Genomic DNA, 22,821 nt, shown 5'->3' with positions numbered 1-22,821 from the left:
TGTAATCTAAAGTTTGCTCAGTAGTGAAGTTGAAATCCTACAAGGGTAGGTCGTTATTTTTGATCCCGCATTTACTTATTGCATTGTGCGTGTGTTCTGTGGGAACTAATAAAGAACCTGGTTCTCCATATAGTTTTGTGGACCCTTAATTTCAATCATTTTTCCAACATATGACATCTAGGAAGGTCATCTTCCAAGAAGCGTGTTAGAATGATAAAATTAATATGGTAGCTAAAGAGGCATTTTTGACTGAATTTAGATCACGTTGTCACAATAAGTCTTTCAATGCTCAAGAAACTCACCTTGAAGTTCATCTTTTAAATATTAATACCTTAAGGTTCATTTAGTGCCCTAAGTTTTCACCTGAGCTTGCTAGCTTTTCCTTCTAAATTGTTGTTTCCCTTTATATTCAAGAACTAGTAGAAATGGAAGACAAGACGAAGTTGATGTCTACCAAGGGACTACTGCAGAGTCAAGAATTGTACGAGGTACTCTTTTCTTCTATGCCTTTTGGCTTTCCGTCTTTTTCGTACTTTTATTGAAAGTACTTATCAGCTATTGTTTCCTTATGGCGCAAGTATGTTCTGGAGACTAATGTGTATCCACGTGAACCAGAGCCTCCCAAAGAGATTAGAGATATTACTTCCAATCATCCATGGTATTTTAATGCTCTCGTCATTGTTTACCTTGAAAATGGTAATTACAATTAGATTTTGGTTCTAAAAATACGTGATTTATTTTTATGCTAGTTGTTAGGCAGTGAATTCTAAGTATGAGACTAGGAAATAAGATAAGAGCTTGAAGGCAGTATGTTAAGCAAACTATGAGATTGAAAATCGGGGTCTCGAGCTGGCCTATACGGGGCCTCGAGGTTGAGCTAAGCATTAGGCTACGAACGGTCAATGAAGGACTAACAGTTCTAAGAGCTTTTATATAAGCTCTTTATGATCAATAATGAATAACAAATAAAGAACAATTAATGGAACACAATAAATGTAAGCAATAAATATAAGAAATAGAATCAAGGGAGAATGTGTTTAAGTTAGAGAGCAGAAAATATTCTTGTATTGAATGTTGTGTATCTCTATAAAATGACAAGGGTCCCCTTTATATATTCGGGGAAATCCCACATAGTACAAATACATTTATTACAAAGATATATGGTTGGTACAACCATTTAATGCCAAGGTACGGGCTCATTAAATGACAAGGGACCCTTGCCTCGAGCCTTTGGAGACGTGTTTATGAAGCGTCATAATGACCATAAAATCGGACCCTTTGATTTTTACCGTATACAGATGGTCCCCGCGTTTCTTAGATTAAAAATGATAAGAAACGACTTTGACACCGATCTCCTCGATCTTCTCATGATAACGTCATGCTTATGACGTAGGCTTTTGTGATAACTGAGACATCCCATCAGTTCATCTTTACTTAAGCATTCAATGCACCGCCGATTTATTTTCCCAAAGCGATGATATCGCAGATGATCCTCTTCCTAAAAAACATTGATTGCGCCTGTCGATATGTTTCCAAAGGCGTTGATTGCGCCGATGGTTACGTTACTGCCTTTTTATAAATGTAAGGTTACTTGAACCAAAACTCCACCAGCCATTCTTCAACAGCCTTTAACTCTTTTCTTCTCCTCATCCTCATCCAACTCTAAACTTCCATGGTTCGAGCCTGTGACTGTAAGGTCGCACGACAGCAGTTTTTCCAGTTATGCCATGGCTCTTCTTCAGAGCCTTTCCCCGCTGAGTGGGACCGTACTGGTTCATTGTTGTTGTTGGCCCAAAATAATGAGAGAGGAATATCAAATTATTCCCGTATCAGAGGATATATGGACCGTAAACTGTTGCTCATCTCTCTTATCTTCAACCTGGTAAGGTACTTCACTCCTTTTGCTTTCCATGGAGTAAGGTGGTGCAATCTACTGACCTTTGCATCCCACATCGGTGCAACGTCTCAAGACGTGGCTTCCCAATAGTAGTGTTGGCGAGACCCATACTCGCCAAATTTTTCACCAAGCCACAATTTTCCTGGACTGTTAAAAGCTTTTGCTCTTTGGTGGGCTACAACCTATTCTTTATCTTTTCTGCTTCGAAGAAGATTCTCGAATACGTCATTTGGAAGATCGAAGTGAAGTCCCCGAGGAAACGGTTCTTACAGATGTCACTCCTGATAAGTTGATATTTTACCAACTTATCTTGTCTTTAAACCTATATGTTTGCTATGGTTGAGTGATAAAATCGTGTGTTTAATGTCATTTACTTCTACTTTATAGGTTGTATGTAATTTAGAAGTAATGGTGAAGAAACCAAGTGAAACAAGTCAAAAATGAGCTAAAATGGACAATGAGAACCTACCTAGTGATTTACTCTTCGCGAACGCGAAGAAGTAGAAAGCCAGGCCTTCGCGAACGTGAAGGACCAAACGCGATTGGGAAGAATCAGTACTCAAACCTTCGCGAACGCAAAGGAGTGAACGCGAACACTTTCGCGAACGCGAAGGTACACTCACGAATGCGGAGAAGAAAATGGGCGGAAAATCTGGGCAGTTCTAGAATTTCACATTTTTGACCTCAAACCCTTTAATACCCAAACCAACTCATTTGTAAAAGGATCTTTGGCTTATTTTCAGTTCCAAGAGACTAGAGAGAACAAGTTTTGGAAACTTGGGTTTGCACACACACTTGGGTTTTGAAGATTTCAAGCTTGTGGTTAAGGGTTTCTTACCCATTTATGTTTATTTCTTCATTTCCTTACTTTGTATTATATATCTAAGTGTGTAGTATTTTATTCAACACTTGAATCTTGTTTATGGAAATATTCATGTTTAAAGTATGGATTAAATACCTTGTTGTGCTTATGTATTGAATGATTTTTATCCTTTTATGAAGTGTATTGTTACTTTAATTATTCTTATTCTTTAATGTTTCCAAAGGGATTAGCTAACCCTAGGACTCGCCCATTAACTTCGAATTAATTTTGGAAAAGATAATTTGGGGTTGGGAAAGATTAATTAACAAGAACTTGAGGTTTTGACCCTCATTTTGTAGATTCTACATAGGGATAGGATTGAACTACTTGTAGCCATATCCGGGTGTGCTTATCTCTTAATTGGGTTAGGAATAATTTAATTAGGAAGTCTTGTTAGTCTTCGGAAGAAGCTAATTAAGAATTATTATCCGTGGCTAATTAACATAAGCTCACTCATATTTGTAAAATCGTGAAATACATTGAATCGTTACTTGAGTGTAATTCCCGATGCATCCATACTTGTAGTCATTGATCATTTTACTTGCTTTCTAGGTTAGTTTACATTTTCGCATTTAGGTAGAAATCTTTTCTCAAACCAATTCTAAGTGTTTGGCATTGCATAACAAGTGATAATTCTCTTACATTCCTAATCACCTACATATTGTTCTCTGTGGGATTCGACCCCGACTCATAGTTGGGTATATTATATTGCATGTAACCATGTCCATTTACTTTTTAGTAGTGGATTTGGACGTCTCTGAAAGTAGATTAGACTTTTAGACTGTTGTTTTTTGCTTCTTTGTTTCTGTGTAAGGAACCCTTGTAGGCTTTTGTAATCATCGTTTATTAATACAAAAATGTTTCTTCAATTTGTCTTTGATTTATGTTGGATTTCCCTTTGTCTGTGTTTGTAAAGAATCTGAACATGTGACATTACCGGTCGGTCCGAATACCGGACCCGGGCGTAGGTATTCCCTTGGTTCTTGATTGGTTAATATGATATTTCCTGAAACCCTTTGCCATTCCTCGGACTATGTCCAGATTGACTTGATATAAACTTAGGCCGTCGGGACCTCCGACTTCGAATTGAGTGAGAGTGGGGCCTTGAATTTTAGAACAAAACTTACCCCTCTAGGCCTCGTTGATAGTCCTCGAGAGAGAGAGAGTTGGCTCGATCATCTGAGAATAAAGATAGCCCTTAAACTTTCACAGACAGCCCCCGAGTGAGAGTTTACTTGAGCTCGGGCGGCCTCGAGACTTGATTTGAACTTAGAGTGAAGATAGCTTTAAGGCGTTATAGATGTCCCCTGAGCGAGGATGCACTCGAACTTGGGTGGACCTTGGGCTAAAGTAACCGAGAGAGCATTTAAATTGATCTGAAGGCGAAGGTAGCCCTGAGGCTCTATCAATAATTCTCGAGTGAGAACTGGCTAGGGCCCAGGTAGCCCGAGGGCCAAAGAATTGGGTGAATGACCCGCACTTGTAATAGGATAGATCTTCGAGATAGGGTACCATATCGAGGTTAGGTTTATATGAATAGCTCCTTAGAGCTCAATTTTATTTGATAGAGGTCCTCGAGATCGGGCACCATCTCGAGGCTAGCTTGGCATTGATGGCTCCTTGGAGCTCACCGTTATGGTAACAGAGATCCTTGAGATCGGGCACCATCTCGAGGCTAGGTTGGTACATGAATTTTTGATCCCTAGAACATTGTATGACAACGTCATTCGTATGGTTCGGTCATGAAGCGACCGAGATGGTCCCGCCGGTATACTTCCCCAAAAGTGATAATGGACTAGTTAGAATTAATTGTCCTTCAGAGTAGGCGGACAGTCGCCGCTTGCTCTATATATGAGTTCGATATCCCTTTTTTTAGGGTTCTGCTACTTTGAGCAACTGTCCTTTTTATAGATCTCTCCTTCCTTGCATCAGCCTTTTCATCATTTTAATTCAGAATTTTCGCCTGAGTTTTCATTTCCCTTCTTTTGTTTTATCATAGCTATGTCTGCTATGCCCAAATCCATTGACCAAGAAGAGGAGGGTTCCGCTATGATAACCCTCAAGATGTTTGGCAACGTGTTTGACCAAAGGTGGACAGTCGTGCTTGACTTCTGTCGAAGATATCGGGCTACCCTGGCACAAGTTCACCCATTGTTCTAGAGGCTCGAGTTCACCCTTAGCCATCTCATCAGACTGTACTGGCCCTTTCATTGTCGAGGCCTGATAGCTTTGTGATGCCGATACAACAGGCCCTTTGTTACCGATGATGAAGAAAATGGGGACCAAGGGTGGATAAATCGATTTATTTGAGTGCGGACTATCGATATTATCCCTGTGGAGTTCCTGCCATTATCTGAGGAATGGAATTTCACACATAAGTGGTACACTTGCGTTTTTTTCACCTTGCTCATGGTGGAGGCAGACGCCGTGAAGATTTTTTCCTTTTCCTTTGTGTAACAATCCCCTGGATGCCATACGAGGTCCTGGACCTGGTGGATTGGGCTTGGAGGCTGGAAGCTCGCTCGACCTACGATGAGTGCAAGCGGCGAGACTTGTGAAAGGGTAGATAGGAGGCAAAACACCACAGTACGTGCTGCATAGTTTATTCTCTTTGAAAGGTATATTCTTTTATGTGTATTAATCCCGCCACCGTAGGCAGTGGAGAATTTCCTGAGGTGAGATTGCGCTCCCTCAGAGAGGAGGAAGGGTTGTTGGCTTGGGGACTGAGGAATAATAACAAACGGAAGGAGTCCTCGAAGGATGAGGGTGCTCATAGTGAGACAAGTCCTGCCCGGAGGCCCAGAGAAGATGTCTCGGCTGAGCCTGCAGTACTCGAGGCTTCTGGCTTTAGAAAAATGGTTCCTCCTTTGTCGTCGTCTTCTTTTCCCGTCGAAGGTACTTCGAGGGACAAGAATTTTTTGCCACCATCTTCTTTTTCCGTCGAAGGTACTTCAAGTACCTTCGACGGACAAAGATTTTCTACTACCATCTTCTTTTCCCGTCGAAGGTACTTCGAGGGGTGTTCGAGGCCAGGGGCCGCCTAACTCAAGCGAGGTCTCAAATGATCATATTCCTATTGGGAGCTATTTCGCTGGAGCCGATGAGACCAGGCTGGTAGGTGTGCGTCTGACTTTTGAGGAGGCTCAACGGATCTGTTCGGTGGTGAGTGTTGGTCAATTGTATTGGTTTTTCAATTTTGCACTTTCATTTCCTTATTGAGCTTCTTTTTTGTAGGCCTTTGACAAGCTTAAGTTCGAGTTGCTTCATTGTGAAGCCATGTTGCAAAAAGCCTTGGATGGGGAAAAATCCCTCAGGCTTCTTTGTGACAAGAGTGGAGAGAAGTTGGTATACCTGCGGTACGAGGCGAATCGAAGCCTAAACTACAAAAGCCATCTTGAGAAATAGGTAACCTTTGCTCCGAGGGAATGCATGCTTCTTCTTTTGTCTTTAGAGATTAACATTTTGATACTTCAGTTGTAGAGCAAGACAGAGGATCTGGAATTCCTTTGGGGTGAGGTTGGCCAGGCCAAGTATGAGTGTAATGGGCTAAGGGCTCATGTAGATGCCCATATTGTGGCCAAGAAGAATTCTTTGGCCAAGGTTTCTGCCCTCGAGATACAGCTCCGGAATGCCCGTGAAAATAGCTCAGTTTAGACGAATAGGATTACAAGGCTCGAGTCCGATCTTATGGGGATAAAGGCCGAGGTTGTGGATGCCCGGGCTGAAGCTGAAGAGATTCGGGCTAAGGCCGACAAGAAAGTGGCCGTCTATTTAAAAGAAGTTGCTGATGCTCGAGCTAAGTTGAGAGGGGCTTCCGATCGGGAGAGCAAAAGCAATGAGTATGACCGGTGCAAATTTCGGAGGGAACCCCTCAAGGAAATCCATGCTAGGGGCTTCAATCTCACTGAAGAGATTGAGAAGACCAAGGAGGACGAATACGACGCTAAGTTCCTCGTGTCTGATGTCGAAGATAATGGAGAAAAGACCGATGGGGCTGCAGTCCCCGAGGGGAAAATAGACTAGGATTTTTTCTTTTTGATTCTTTGTATAGGGATATCAGAGAGCTTTTGCAAATGTAGTCTTGCATTGTTTCATATACGTATATAAAGGAACATTTCGGTTTTCTCCTTCCATCAATTTCCATTTGCTTGAGTATGTCTTCCTTTGTTTTGAATTTACTCGCTCGTCGATGATTTCCCAGGTGAACTGGACTTCGAGGTAAAACCCTTAGGTTTGCAAATCGGCCCTGAGGCTTGTTGGGTTGGTTCATAGGATCTTACGCATTTGTCTTTAGGCGTTTTTAGTTAACTGTTTCGATCTTAGTCTTCGAGTCAGATTTCGACTCGAGCTCATTGACCCTTAAGTTTTTGAATTTTAAGATGGCTCTTAAGCTCTTACGCGTTAGGTCGGTACGACCTCTAATGTAAGCTGGCGTCTGAGCTCTTATGCGTTGGGCCGGTACGACCTCTTAATATAGGGTGGCATTTGGGCTCTTACGCGTTGGGTCGGTACGACCTCTTAATGTAGGCTGGCGACAGTGGCTCTTATGCATTGGGTCGGTACAACCTCTAATGTAGGTTGGCAACAGTGGCTCTTACGGGTTGGGTCGGTACGACCTCTAATGTAGGCTTTATTTTTCCCTCGCTAAAGACTTTTTTGAAATTGTTTTGCTCGTTGTTGATACCCAATTTTTTCCTATATATTTTTAACATGTATATATACTTTCAAAATAGTATATATGCATATATAAGCATGCATAAGCATTTCTTAATTTTTTCTATAATTTTAAAGGCTTCAAATTGATTTATTTCTTCCCTTTTTATTTATAAAATTTCCAATAATTATCCTTCATATTATTTTTGTGGTGATTTAGTCATCTAAATTCTATATTTATGCCAAAAAATTATCAAAATATTTTATTGCATTTTTTATAATTGCATATACATTTTTAAGTTAATTTGCATATATTTTCGATACTAGCCCTATTAATGCATAATTACGATATTAATACATAAAAAGGTTTTTTATATTTTTAAAGAGTTAAGAAACTATTTTTAATCATTTTAGTTTATGAAATATTTTTGGAAATTATTTTATTATTTTTTATAAATTATATAGTGCTGAAAACGGCTATTTAAAATCCAGCCTAATTTTATTTCAATTTCAGCCCCAATACCCAGCCCAATTTTTGGATTAAATTACCCAGGCCCAAACCACTACCTAACCCGACCCAACTCTGGCTAAATCCTGGTCGTTGATCAATTTTGATCAACGACCCGGATTAAACCTTGCCTTAATTAACTTAAGTAACCCCTTTCCCCAAACCCCTCTAACCTAATCATTTTACACCTTATACTGTTGTCACCTAATCCTCTCTGCTCTCAAACTCTCTCAACCTAAAACCTAATCTCCAAACGCCGACCCCATCTATGGCCATCTCTGGTGACCTCTAACCATCTCTCAGGCCTCCAATGGCTTCTCTCATGTCATTCTTGCCATCTCTAAGGCCCTCAAGGGACCAGGGCCATGTCGACTTGCATCTAGGGTTCATCTCTCGCCTGTTCCCGGCCGTTCCAGTGTGATTTCGAGTGAAATCGTTTTATATTAGCTACGATCTAAGGGTTTTTCAGTATGTTTCTTTATCTCTGTATGGTTCTCTTCGAAACCCTAGTTTCTTTTCCAAACCTCCTAGATCTGTACAGATCTAAGATGATTTGAGTTTTTTTCTTATGTGTTTTACAATAGCCTTGAAATTCTTTACAAGAATAGTATGATTTCAAGTGATTTTTTGTCTTTTTCTAAAATTAGGGTTTCTAGAATTTCTTTTTAAACTTTGTTTAATGATTCTTTGTGTTTAAACTTCTGATTCTCACACATTTTGACTAATTTTATGATCCTGCTACAACCCTATCCCGTTTGTACTGAAAACCCTAATTTTTAGGGTTCTTCGTTTGGTTTCTGGATTTTGGTACCTCTGACTGTGTTTTTGCCTTGGGTTCTTGTGACTTCTCATGGTTTACTTATCCTAGTATGCTTCTACTGAATTTTCTTAGTTCAACCTTTCACTGATATTACGAACTTGTGTTTATACTAACCATTCATCAAGACCTGTATTTTTCTCATTGAATCAGTATTGTTTAACTTTTGTTTTGTTAAAGCTATATATGATTCCTGACTATCTAATGTTTTACCTTATTTATATTCTAAACGTGCTGACTCTTTGCATGACTGTCTCTTTGATTGAACCATTGAATATTCGAAATTCCTTATTTCTTGGGTTGATTTGAACACTTTCCCTTAAACTTTCGGTTCTTACCTTTCTACTCGATTTGATTGATTTGCTTGCCTTAATTAATTTTCCATTACCTTGTCTGCATTATTACTTGATTTTTACTGTTATTTCCTTAATCAGAACTTTATGTATCTACCCTAATTGCCTATTCTGTACCTAGGTCTTTGAAATCTTTCCTTATTTGGTACTTGTTCTTTACCGTTTGAAATGACTCCCTTAATTAAGGGAAGACTTGGACTGATTTTACTTTAATTGATTCCAAGATTCTCCAATTACTGAACAATTTGATTCTTACCTTATTTATCTAACTTTTAAACTACTATTTATATGCTTTCTTCTACTCTCATTAGACAGAACATTGAGTTCACAAAAAGCATACTTACACGTTAAAAGTTCTTTTTCTCTTCTGCTATTTGTGATACTTGTTGATCTAGCCGGCTGAAAGCCAAGGCTAGATATTGGAACTTTATTTGCTTTATATTCTACCACTTTCTTCAACTGGTATGTCTCTAATTAAGTTTTGAGATTCAAACCCTGTGTGTTTTCATTCTTGCACTAGTTATCAGTTATGAGTTCAATTTCCTGCCTACTTCTTTGCTCAGCATGTCTAAAATCTACCTGTTCAGTGTGTTCTTTACATTCTGTATTCTTTCTTGCTTACTTCCTTGCCTAGCATGTCTAAATTTCTTCCCTGTTCAATGTATGCTCTTTCCTGCTTATTTCTTTGCCTAGCATGACTAACCTATTAAAATCCCTAAGATCCTAAGTGTTGTATGCAGCTTGTGAATATATGTTTCCTTTATCCCTATCCATGTACCCTAATGTAACTCTTACGTGCCATCATTCTCGTGTGAGATCTATTTGTTAAGTGATCCTTTACAGAATCTGAATGTCTCTTATGACCAACTGATTGTCTGTTGTCTTTTACCACCAAGTTATTCCTTGTTTTCTGAAAAACTTTCCTACTTCTAAAGTCATCTCTATACTATTTTCAAAACAAAACTATGTCAAGCACTCTCACACTACTCCTAGAATGTTAGGTTCTGCTCCTCTGGCATGTGTACTGCCTTAAGATCCTTGAGATTTCTCTGAACTCTGGCATGTCAGAGCTGGCCCTTCCACACTGCACTTAAATCAGTTCTTGTTTGAGAAAAGTCTAGGTGTGAGCATTGCCCGGGATCCTTGAGGTCCTTAGGGAACTCTGACATACCTAGACAAGATACTGTCTATAGAACCTTGGCATTTGAGGCTATTGGAGGTTTGGGAAAGTCATTTGGGCCTGCTTCAGGCTCCCTATAGTTAACTTCTTCTTTTCTTGTTTATGTAATTTATTCAGCTGGTCTGTAATAATTATATGTAAATAATATTGGGGTGATTAGTGGAAAAGGGGTGGGTAGTTACATATTTGTGGGGTAACTCGGGTAGATACCATGCCTATAGTATTGTGTTAATGTACTTGCTATGTTTGTTTCACCATACTAGAAACCATGCCTATAGGGTTTAAAAGGTTTCAATAATAGAAATCATGTCTATAGGGTTAAAATCAACTTTATAATTAGAAATCATGCCTATAGGATCTAAATGGCTTTATAATTAGATATCATGCCTATAGAGTGTAAAGTGATTAAGTTTTCTGTTATAACATGTATTTACATTTGTCTCAATAGAAATCATGCCTATAAGTTCCAACATCAGCTCTTAACAATTAGATACCATGCCTATAGGAATTAAAGTCAAAAATCCTGTCTATAGAATTTAAATCAATTTAGTTAAACAAATTAGTTTAACCCATGTTAGTTCCTTTGTGAACTAGTTTAATCAACTGTCCGCTTTTTTAATGAGTTTTCAAACACTGCCCTAATTTTTTATCACTAGAAAGCATGTCTATAGGATCTCAAATGTCTGTTTAAAAGGTTCTTCACTGTTTTACTGCATTAATATAGATACCATGCTCTTAGGACATCACTGTTCTGTGTTTAGGCAAGCCTATAGGGCAATTAAAATTCTGAAACTGTTCTACATCAAATTCCACTCGTGTGTATTAATCTATAGCAACTTTTGATGAGTAGTTGCGCTCTTCTTATTTATTACCCTTAAATTCAGAAAGTCTTATTGCAGTAAAACCAGTAGATCAGTGGTGCAGTCGACGGTTCCATGCCTTTCCCCCTCAAGTTGTCCGCTTGAGAGTACCAGTCTAAAACCCTATAGTAACTTTACTCTGATCGAAATTGTGCATGCGTCATGGTCAAACCTAGTAAGATCAATTATGTTGTCCACATAATGATCCTTTAAGATGAGCCTTATCCAAAGTCCACCAGGGTTTCCATAATCCCAACGGACACAACCACGTTCTGTGCATTAATTTGGAGAACTAAATGCCAATATGCTAATCATGAATGTATAAATAGTCGAGTCTGGTAGGGGAGAAAGTCCTAACCCTTTTGTTTTGCAGAAAATGAGGCATGAGGTCCCCAGATTCGGTATGGTTAGCAACATCCCACCATTGCTGCTAGATTGGTGGGAGGACCTTTCCTCGAGTGACAAGAAACATGTAAGGAAGTACCTGGGTAACTTGCCTTCCCTATTAGACATTGAGCCAAACAACAAATTGATCGAAGCTGCCACTTTGTTCTGGGATAGTGAGAGGTTTGTGTTCCGTTTCGGCAACATAGAAATGACACCACTTCTAGAAGAAATTGGAGGGCTTGCGGGATTGACTTGGGATAGTCCCGGGTTATTGGTGCTATAGAACTGTACCGGTAAAGGGTTCTTAAAGATGATGGGGCTAAAGAAAAATGCTGACCTGGTATGTCTGAAGGAATCTTACATACCCTTCGAATATATGTATGAGAGGTATGGCTATAGCAAGTCCTACCGTACCTACCATGATGAGATCTCTCTCACTTCTCTAGACACATCCACCGCAGAGTGTTCGTGTTCATTGTATGCTTCTTGGGCCTGATAGTATTCCCAATGAAAAGGGAAAGAATCCACACTAGGTTGGCCATGGTCACCAAGACTTTGATGGAAGAGATCAATGGACAGACATACACCATAGTCCCTATGATCATAGCCGAAATCTACAGGGCTCTAGAGCGCTGTCAAAGATGGTTCAAGCATTTCGAGGGTTGTAACTTGTTGCCGCAGTTGTGGTTGTTAGAATATTTTCAAAAAGGTCACTATCGCCAAGAATTTCCGCGAAGGGCTTGGAATGACCATATTGCCTTCCATCACCCCATGCGGATGAATTACATTCCAGACAAGTTCGCTCAGCCGGAAAGTGCCAAAGAATAGGTAGAGTTCTTCGACAATCTGACCGATGAACAGGTGCAATTGATGTTTGAATGGTTCCCAACAAACGAATTCATCATCAGATCCATGGATGCTCCACACTTGGAGCTGATTGGGTTGAGAGGGATATACCATTATGTCCCTATCCGAGTTATGAGGCAAGAAGGGAGGAAACAAGTTGTACTAAGGGTTACCAAGATGAGTCATTTCAGGGCAAACTTTCAAGACGATGACGTCCCTTACAAGTGCCAAGCTCAGCACATGTGGCACTGCAAAATCTTTGTAGAAAAGAACATCGTTGAGCCAGACAGGTATCATGCAGGGTATGAGCCTCTCCACCCAACATGGTTGGAGGACAATCTAAAAGGAATGGTAATGCCAGGAGCCGGTCGAGAGAATAGGATCATAGACGAAGAAGCTGAAGCTCAAGTCAAATATAACAAGCTGTGCAAGAGGGTCCACGACTCTAAGAATGAGCACCGGGAAATACATGAGAGGAATGTGAGGTTGATTGAAGAATGGAAAGAGATGGCAGTCACTTCCAACAGGAAACTGGAATATCTGGAGTGAGGAATAGTGGAGCTGGAAGGCAAAGTCATAAAGAGGATCGAGGATTGCAAGAACACTAAAGATGCTGAAGGAGGACATCTGGCCACAGCCTACTTGTTGTTGGGTCTGCGCGAGCAGGGGGACCTATATGATGGAGTCAAGAAGATCGAATCTGGGGAAGGTCCTTCTGGCACCAAATAGGCTAGATTTATTTGCTTTCCTAAAATGTAATAAGGCCAAGTGCCAGTAGTGACTTATTTTTCTATTATCTTAGTGTCGTTTTGGGATTCATCTATTTTTACACTATGAACTGAAGCATTTATTGGCATCTAAAGATTCTCCAAATCTATTTGTCGCTAGGCCTACCTCGGGCACAACGAGGCTCCCAAATTAAGACATGAATTTACATTTCCGCAATATGTGTTTAAATACTGAAACATTTCAGAATCTTCACTGACTTGTTACCTTTTTTGTTTTCCTTATTTTGATTATTCCCATCCCCTTAGGTTGGTTCACTCATACTAGACTCATCAACGTATCATACCAGATCTAGAGGCCATCCACCACCTTCTCCTCCAAGCAACACAAAAGGTAGAGGAAAAGCAAAAATGGACGACTTAAGTGGTATCCGAAAGGAGAATGTTGAGAACGCAGAAACTTCAGATGGACGGAGTACTCCGGCACCAAATGACCTAGTCTTGAGACTAGAATAAAAGATACTAGAATTGCAAGTAGAACTTGACCAGGTTCGCAACTTGGCAAACTTGTCACTCGCCCTGAATGTCCCCGACATCAACCAACAGAACACAAAAAACCCGACACCTCCCCAAAACACACAAAACCTACATCCACAAAATCCTCCCACACCAAATCAATACGCAAATCCACCCCAAAATATCAATCCATTGCCAATACTAACTCCACTACAACATCACTATCAACCAATTCAGTACCCACCAACCACTACTTACCACACTCCCCAGAACACAACACAACCCATTCTCGATCCCCAAAACTCCACCAATGACCATTATTACACCCAAGTCCCTGGCACCCATCAAAGCAACCCTATATATGTGGAAACTGTACCTCACTCTACCCAACCAATGTCCTATACATCGGAATCCTCCGAGAAGGAACTGCTCATTAAAACATGGCTGAAGAACTCAAGAAGTTGACAAGCCGAGTTCAAGGTGTCGAAGTTGGCAAAGGAATAGAAGGGCTAAACTATGAAGACCTATGCATACAGCCAGACGTAGAACTGCCAGAGGGATACAAACCTCCAAAGTTTGAGATGTTTGACAGCACAGGTGATCCTAGAGTCCATCTGAGGACCTATTACGACAAACTTGTCGGGGTCGAGAAAGACGAAAAGATCCGAATGAAACTCTTTATGAAGAGTCTTATTGGGGATGTTTTGTCCTGATACATCAACCAAGATCCCAAGAAATGGTCCAATTGGGTAAGTATGGCATCAGATTTCATAGACTGGTTCAGGTCAATACAGAGAACACACCAGATATTTTCTACATTCAGAATCTTAAGAACAAACCTACTGAGACTTTCCGTGAGTATGCTACTCGTTGGAGGTCGCAAGCGGCCAAGGTCAGGCCATCTTTGGACGAGGAACAAATGAAAAAATTCTTCGTCAGAGCACAGGATCCGCCATATTATGAAAAGTTGATGGTTATCGAAGATCATAAATTCTATAATATCATCAAACTTGGAGAAAGAATCAAGGAAGGAATCAAGAGCGGGATGGTAACAAATTTGAGGCACTACAGGCCACAAATAAGGCATTACAATCAGGTGGCATATCGAAGAAGAGAGATATTGGGGCAGTAATGGTGGCCCAGGGCCCAAAATCTCCATTTATCTATCAAACACGTCCACCCACATATCAAACCCCTTCACCCACATACCAAACACCTCCACTCACATACCAAGCATCACCGCCTACATATCAGCCTTCCTCTCCAAGATACTTCCAACCAGCCACTTTCCATCACACTTATAACTCCCAACCATCCCATTTCCAATCACCTCCAACTCGCCAAAATTTTCAAGACCAAGACCCAACTTTGACCACAAGCCACCCAGACAATACACTGCCATTGTTGAGCCCATCGACCAGTTGTATGAAAGGTTGAAAGTCGCAGGTTACATCACTCCTATTCCCGCTGTGGCATTAGAAACTCCATCCCAATGGGTCAATCCAAACAAAACTTGTGCGTACCATTCCAGTATGAAGGGGCACACCACTGCTGAGTGCCGAACATTGAAGGATAAGATCCAGACGCTAATTGACAACAAGGTCATACAAGCAAAGAAAGTCGCACCTAATGTCCGCGACAACCCCCTCCCTAATCATAGAGGTGGTGGAGTACATGTGATAGAGACGAACGAAGAGTCGGACCCTACGGGGTCGATTGGGCTTATTCGAGAAGGTGATAACTTTAAAGTTGCAATTACACTTACTCCTATCGTGGTACAGACTCAGTCACCAATCGAGGTTGAGGTAACTGCATCGGTTCCATTCGAGGTAGAGGTGGCTCTGCCTGCAGCCACCCCGCTCCGTTTAAAGTAGAAGTGGTCACACCTATCACTGTGATAGTATCAACCACACCTCCATTCAACTCAAAAGCAATACCCTGGGATTACATTGTCAAGGCTCGGCGAAAAGGTAAGGCCAAGGTAGAGGAATCTGATGCTGCACATGGAATGAACAGAACTGGAAAAGTCTATACACCCGAGCATTTGGGAGGTTCAAGTAAGGATGCCACTACCAGGCAGCCTATCATTGAGACAGGGCCAGATTACCCGTGCAGGAAAGTACAAGCAAAGGAGTATTCCGTTGTTGACCATTTGAACAAAACCCCTGCTCAGATATCTATCTTGTCACTGTTACAAAATTCAGAGGTACATAAGAACGCTTTAATGAAAGTGCTGAGCGAGGCTTATGTACCCAATAACATCACTGGTAGAGAAATGGCCAACATGGTGGGGCAAGTATTGAAAAGTCATAAGATTATCTTCCACGAAGATGAGCTACCACCTGAGGGGCTGAATCACAATTGAGCATTGCATATTACAGTGCAATTTGAAGACAAATTCATTGCTAGGGTCCTGGTTGACGGAGGTTCAAGCCTCAATATTTGTCCATTGGACACTCTGAAAAGGTTGGACAAAGGTTTCCATGAAATACGGGTAGGAAGCATGAACGTGAAAGCATTCGATGGGTCTCAAAGGGCCATGATCGGGAAAATCAACCTTTGCTTGCAGATGGGGCCAACTTGGTTCAACGTCGAGTTTCAGGTGCTCGACATACCAGCCTCATATAATCTTTTATTGGGCCGACCATGGATCCATGTTGCTGGGGTCGTGCCTTTCACACTACATCAAGCCGTGAAGTTTGAATGGAATCGTCAAGAGGTTATCATTAATGGAGATGGAAGTAACCCCATCTACACCAGTCAAACCATCCCGATCATTGGACATAGAAAAAGGCTAGTAGGGGAAACCTATCATCACATTGAATGGGTCAACGCCGTCGAGTAGGATAAATGGTGGAGTGGTAAAATAGAAAGTATACTGGCTTGGTCTGGATATGAACCCGGCAAAGGATTGGTAAAGAACATCCAAGGTATTACCAAACCAATACAGCTAAAAATTATGGTACCACCTTTGGGCTCAAATACCAGTACACATGGCAAGAGTATAGAAATTGGTCGCTCTATGGCGTGGACCGTACTACCCTCTCGAGCAACCAGTGCCACGCTTGGAACGCGCTTTTCACCAAGCTGATACGATATGGGGGACTGCAGAAGAGGAAGCGCTAGCTGGGTTGAAGAATTTGTTCTTGGAGAATGAGGACAAGGATTGCGGTGCTATAATTGAGGAGGAGGAGGAAGAAGGCCTCACTATTCAGACCGTAAAGAAGGGAGATTTTCTCAGGAATTGGACCGTCACACCATCTCAAGCCCGCTGAGTCCCTGGGTAGCTTGGTAGATTTTACTTCTATAGCCATTCTAGGCATTTAAGTTTTCTAGTAATTTTGTTTTAAGATTTACTTGCTCCAAAAAGAATGCTCGATTCATCGAGCCGTACTTGTCTGGATGATTTTTTAGTCTTAATCAAATGCATTTGCTCTTTATTATTCATTACTATTTTTTACACTTTTTCGTTCTACAGCGTTATTATTACTTTTCCTGATGAACCAGTGACTGTGACTTGTAACGAGGCAACGCATCATGAGAATAGTGATTCAGATGAAGAAGATGAGATACCCAAGGAAATTGTCAGGGAGGTTGAAAATTTTGAGAATAAGCCTAAGTCCAATCTGGATGAAACCGAAGCAGTAAATTTGGGGAACGCTGAGACTGTCAAGGAAACTCGCATCAACATTCACTTGTCATCAACAGAGAAGGAAGAGTACATCCATTTTCTAAAGGAATATGAGGACATTTTCGCATGGTTATAAGATGACATGACCGGTTTGAGCACGTCCATAGTGGCTCACAAGTTGCCTACTAATCCCATGTGTCCGCCAGTGAAGCAGAAGCTAAGAAAATTCAAACCAGATATGAGCCTGAAAATCAAGGAGGAAGTTACTGTGAGCACGTGATTTTTGCCCTAAGCAAATTATTCCCAGAATTCAAACGAAATGATTTTTTTTCTTTTTCTTTTTACGATTTTTGTGCGGTTTGGCGTCATTTTCTGATAGTTGTTGCATTTTATTTGTGCATGATCAATTCATATAAAATACAATCATTTAGGATCTAATTTCATATGTTAGTATTAATCAGGGATTAATTTGTTTTATAATAGAATATATGGAAAATAACAAAAATAGTCCACTTTTGCATTTTTAATTGTTTAATTGCGAATTCATCCCGGAATAGTTTTTAAAATAATTTTAGGAATTAATTATTTAATTTTGAAATATATTAGGACTTTATTTTAATTTTTGCAATTTTATAAAATTAGAAAAAATATACATACAAGAATTAAATAAAAGAAACAAAAGAAAAGAAATGAAAGCAATAAAAAGGGTTGCCCATGATTTGGGCCAATTAATATCCCAGCCCAATCTCAAAACAATCCGCCCAGGCCCAGCTATGCCCAACCCAGTCCGGTCCCAAGAGGAGCCAAACGACGTCGTTTCTCAGTGCATCAGATCTCAGCCGTCGAGGTTGTTAGATCAAACGGTCCAGAAGCCCCCACTCTTTAATATATATATGTCCGAAACGTTACCCCTCCCCCCCACCCCAGTCCCTCGTCTTCCACACCCTACCTCTCCTCTCAAACCCTAATCCAATCCGCCGCCAAACCCCTCGCCACCGACAAACGGTTTCCATGCCAAAAAGCCCCAAATTAACACCATATATTCCCCATGAATCCCTCTTTCCATCCCTACCATTGGTTTCCCTCGAATATTGCCGGAGCTCGTCGAATCTCCGATTGAAGTTTTTCGGCCAAGTCGCAAACTCACCCAAACCGGCCCAAAATCACACCACACCATCCCCAGACTTCCCTCAACCCAAATCCATGACCATCTTCCTTCGAATCTCGGTGAAGTGGCTCGAATCTCAAATCTAAGAGTTCCCGAACAAAACCCTAACCCAAAATTTTTGTGATTTTGGACCGTAATATCCTTAACCATGTGTTCTCTTGTAAAAACACATGGTTAGGGATGTTATGTGTCAAAAATCTGGAAAGATTCGGACGTCAGCGACTGGCCAGAGTTTTTCGTGCTTCAGTGAGTTTTCTTGTTTCATTCTTTTACTTGCATTTTTCTTTTTGCCTTTCTGCATGGGTGAAGTTTTAGTTACAGTTTTTTATTTTTGATTTCGGTAAGTGCCTTGTTAATCTTGTGTTTATTTTGTGTATTAGTATAGTTTAATTTTCTTTCGTTTGGCTCTTCGTTCCACTTGTGTTAGTCAGTAAGCTTTTTCATCGCTAGTTCTAATTTGGTTTGAGTCACGCTTTGTTTAGTAATCGATCATAGTTTTAATTTTAGAATCGTCTTAATCGATTAGTTTTGGGTCGATACAATTTTGTCCATTAAATGTTAGCTAGATGTTTAGGTTAATTTCAATTTCTTTTTAGTTCTGAATTTGATGTTCGAATGGTCAATTATGAGCTTATTGGTTAAAAGTTAGTTTAATTTCATTTAATGTTGACTATTCGCTTAAGCTTTGCTTTGATTGATCCTGGGCTCCTAATTTTCTAATTTGTTTGAGTTTGTGTGATTGAACAATTGGGATTGGTTAGTTCAATTAGTTAATTTCTGAGTTCTAATTAATCAGTCCTAGTTAGTTTTGAATTAATTTAGGGGATTGGTTATAACTGTTGAAATTTAGGTAGAATCAGTAATTTTGAGAAGCTTTCAGGGGTAGTTTAGGCATGCAAAAGGATAATTCTGATAAGAATAGTAATTTCAAAGTAAAAGAAAGGATAGTATAGGTATTGCATGGGTAGAAGAATACCCTAGGGCCTTCTAGAATAGGATTTTAGTGTACATTTCAGCACAATAGAGGTGCTTACTTGAGTAACAAGTTAGAAATAAGAGGACCAAACTGAAAATAAGGGAGGGACTAAAAAGAAATCTAAAATCTGATTTACCCTCTTTTGTCACCTATAAAAGGGCATCAAATGCCTTGAGGAGGGGGGGTTCAGCCAAAAATTCACTTTTTCATAACAAGTTTAGCTTCCAGAAAATTTTCCTTTCTAGTTCCAGATGCAAAATAGAAGTTAGAAATTCAAAAACCAAAAAAAAAAGAAAGCAAGTAGGTTCAGAAAAATCCTAAAAAACATGTGCTGTTCAACTGTGGAATTGATTCTCTAGTTTTAATAGCTGAGTTATTTTCTGGTGATTTGAGTATTCAGAGAAATTTCTGGTTGTTTCAAGTAATATTGGGTTTCAGTCAGTCTGTTTCGGTTCCATTTGTTGAGTTCTCGAGTTTGGGGTGTCCTGGCTGTTTTAAAAATTCAGTGTTGAGTCAAAATTTTGGATTCTGAGTTGCTGGGTTGTTGATTCCTCTGTTTGGATTGCTGAATTTGCTCCTGAACTACACTGTTGCATTGCAGCTTCTGATCCATTCTTCTTTTGTTTCCTTTCAAATCTCAGGTACATGTTCTCAGCCTGTGTTGATGTAATTTGAACATGGAATACAATTGAAGTTCATGATTGTCCTGGAATTGCAATACAAAAAGGATTAAGTTTAGATATCTCCACATTTGTTTGATATTCACAGTTATATTAATTGAATTGTATATGCGAGACATCTAACTGGGCTGTATAACTGTATAGTTGATATATGGCATATAGACATGGTGTATTGTAACTGAGTCATCATGATGGTTAATTTTAGTTTTAGAATGAATGCTGTTAGTATAGTATATTATGGATTACAGAAAAATAGAAATGAGGCATCGAAACAGTAGTATTTTTAAACAATGTCTCTGTTGCAATTGTTAATTTTAACATGTGTTTGTTAATGATTAGTTTGTGAGTTTTAGTGCCTTAGTGACATAATTTGAATTAGTATGATAAGTTCAAGACTACATTTGGCTTAACTTATCATTTTAATAATGCTCAAGGTGACTCAATAGTTGAATAGTTAAATGGTTGCCTGCATTTCGTCATTTGTAGTATAATAGCCTGTTAGTTCACTGGGGGTATGTAATATGGATTTAATTAAGAGATGGGTCCAAATTGGTGGTCTGTCAATCCAGGGGATCGATCCCCCGACCTCCACGAGCTCAACTGCTATGGGCCACTCCAGGCCCTGTGAGCACGTGATTTTTGTTTTTGCACGACAGTCGCTCCAAAAGAATAAAAATTGGTCCTGCTGTACAATTTTTGGATTTTTTGTGCGGCACTTTGTTGATTTATTTGTGACTTTGGCCCATTTTTATTTATTTACTTTATTAAAACAAAATTAAAAAAAATGTGTACGTGTCATGCATAATCTGAATCGTAACATGGTTTAAATAGAAAGGCATAAACAGGCATCTTTGTCCGTGATTTTTTTTTGTTTGATTTTACTTGTTTTGAAATATTTTAGTGTGTGTGCGAATAATTGTATTGAGTGTGTATTTAATTTTGATTTTTTGTTTAGTTTTGTTTTTAAAATAAATAAGGAAAAGAAATAAAAAATAAAAAAAAAAAGAAAAGAAAAGACCCCTTCTTCTTCCGGATTGGGCCAATTTAATAAAATTGGCCCAAACAAACAGCCCAAAACCCAGGCCTGCCCAGTCCAGTCCAGGTTGATACCGAGGGTGTCTAAACGACATCGTTTTAACCCAGTGTGGTCTGGGCCGTTGATCTCAGATTGATCAACGGCCAAGATCACATTTCCATAACCCACCAATGGCCCCGACCCGTTTACACCCGGACCGAACCCAAACCCTCAACACTTGAAACGACACCGTTTCACTTAAGACCATCAGATCCAAACCGTAGATCTAGATTGATCTAACGGTTGAGATCAACCCACCCACTAACTATATAAGCCTAGATCCTTACCCTGCCCCCCCATCCGACACCCCAGCCTCCGTCTTCAACCTCATCCTCATCAAACCCTAGAGCCGCCCCTGTATCCCCCACCATGAAAACCGGCGGCATGAACGCCGGTGACCTTCCCCTTAACACCCTAGAACCCCCTTGCCATCCTGGACATGGATCTGTTAACCATGTAGTTCGAATCATCCCCTAGGTCCTCGAATCTTCTTTTGAAGATTCGAGTCAAAACTCGGTTTACACCAACCAACCCCAGCTTCACACCAGACACTCCCCAGACCCTCCTCGTGACCAAACCATACTTGGTTTGGTCCGAATCTGACCAGGGAAACATGAATCCCGGATCTGAGTTTTGGAACTTTGTAGCTCTTCATCACTGGCCCATGTCCGGCCGAGCCTAAGAGATTAAGGTCTAATGGACCTTAATCGAAGTGTTTCTCATCTGAGAAACACTTCGATTAAAGTCCATTCAGCCTTAAGAGAGGTCTGTCCAAATCCGGGTTCAAACTTTTAACTTTTCAAGTTTAAGGTGAGTCTGCTTTCTTTCCTTTATTTGTTTTAGTCCGTGTGATTTGTTTTAAGAGTCTATTCATATTTGTTTTAAATTTTATCGACTTTTGTTTGTCCACTTTACTTGAACCTCTGTGTTTGTCTGAATCCCCCCTCCTATTCTGATAAGGCCTGTGTATTGGTTGTATTCCAAATTTGTACTGACTAACTGATTCCTCGAAGTATAATTCTGTTTAATCAGTATAAGTCGAGTCATGTGTCCTATACTTTTGAATGTCTGATTTTTGGCTACGATTGTGTATGTTAATGCTAATATAGTCGAGTCGACATGTGTCGTCAATTAGTTTCAACTGTCTGAGCAAAGTAAATCGATTTGCTTCTGTTGAACATTTGTTGAATCAATTAAGAACCAGTTTTGTTTACTTATAGCTGTTGAATTGGATCAGTAGTGCTTAAATTCTGAATCAGAGGGCATGTGCACTTGTGCGCAGCATGTGTATTGGTGCACCTCATGTGTTTTGTGCACAGCCTGTTTTCCTGCATAAAAGGGCTTTTAATTTTAAAATGGTTTGACAGCATATGCTGTCAGACATATTCTACTGCCCATACTTGCTTTTAGTTAATAAAATGGAAAAGTTAAATCTGCCAGGGAAGGATGGGGTTTTAATACCTAATTAGCTAAAGTAGAACTGAAAAATGGAAGGCACATGGGAGGGTACGATGATATTCTAAAACAGACTGTTAAAAGGGGTGGTGTTGGGGCTTATAAGAGGGGCACATTGAGAGATATAGAGAGAGAATCAGAGGATATAGAGAGGATTAGAGGGGAAAAGAAAAAAGAGATAGACTGTGAGGAATTCTTTGAAAGAGAGAGCTGGAATACACACTGATAGAGA

This window comes from Nicotiana sylvestris, chromosome 8 (assembly GCF_000393655.2).
Source record: "Nicotiana sylvestris chromosome 8, ASM39365v2, whole genome shotgun sequence".
Taxonomy (NCBI): Eukaryota; Viridiplantae; Streptophyta; class Magnoliopsida; order Solanales; family Solanaceae; genus Nicotiana; species Nicotiana sylvestris.
This window is presented reverse-complemented; position numbering follows the sequence as displayed.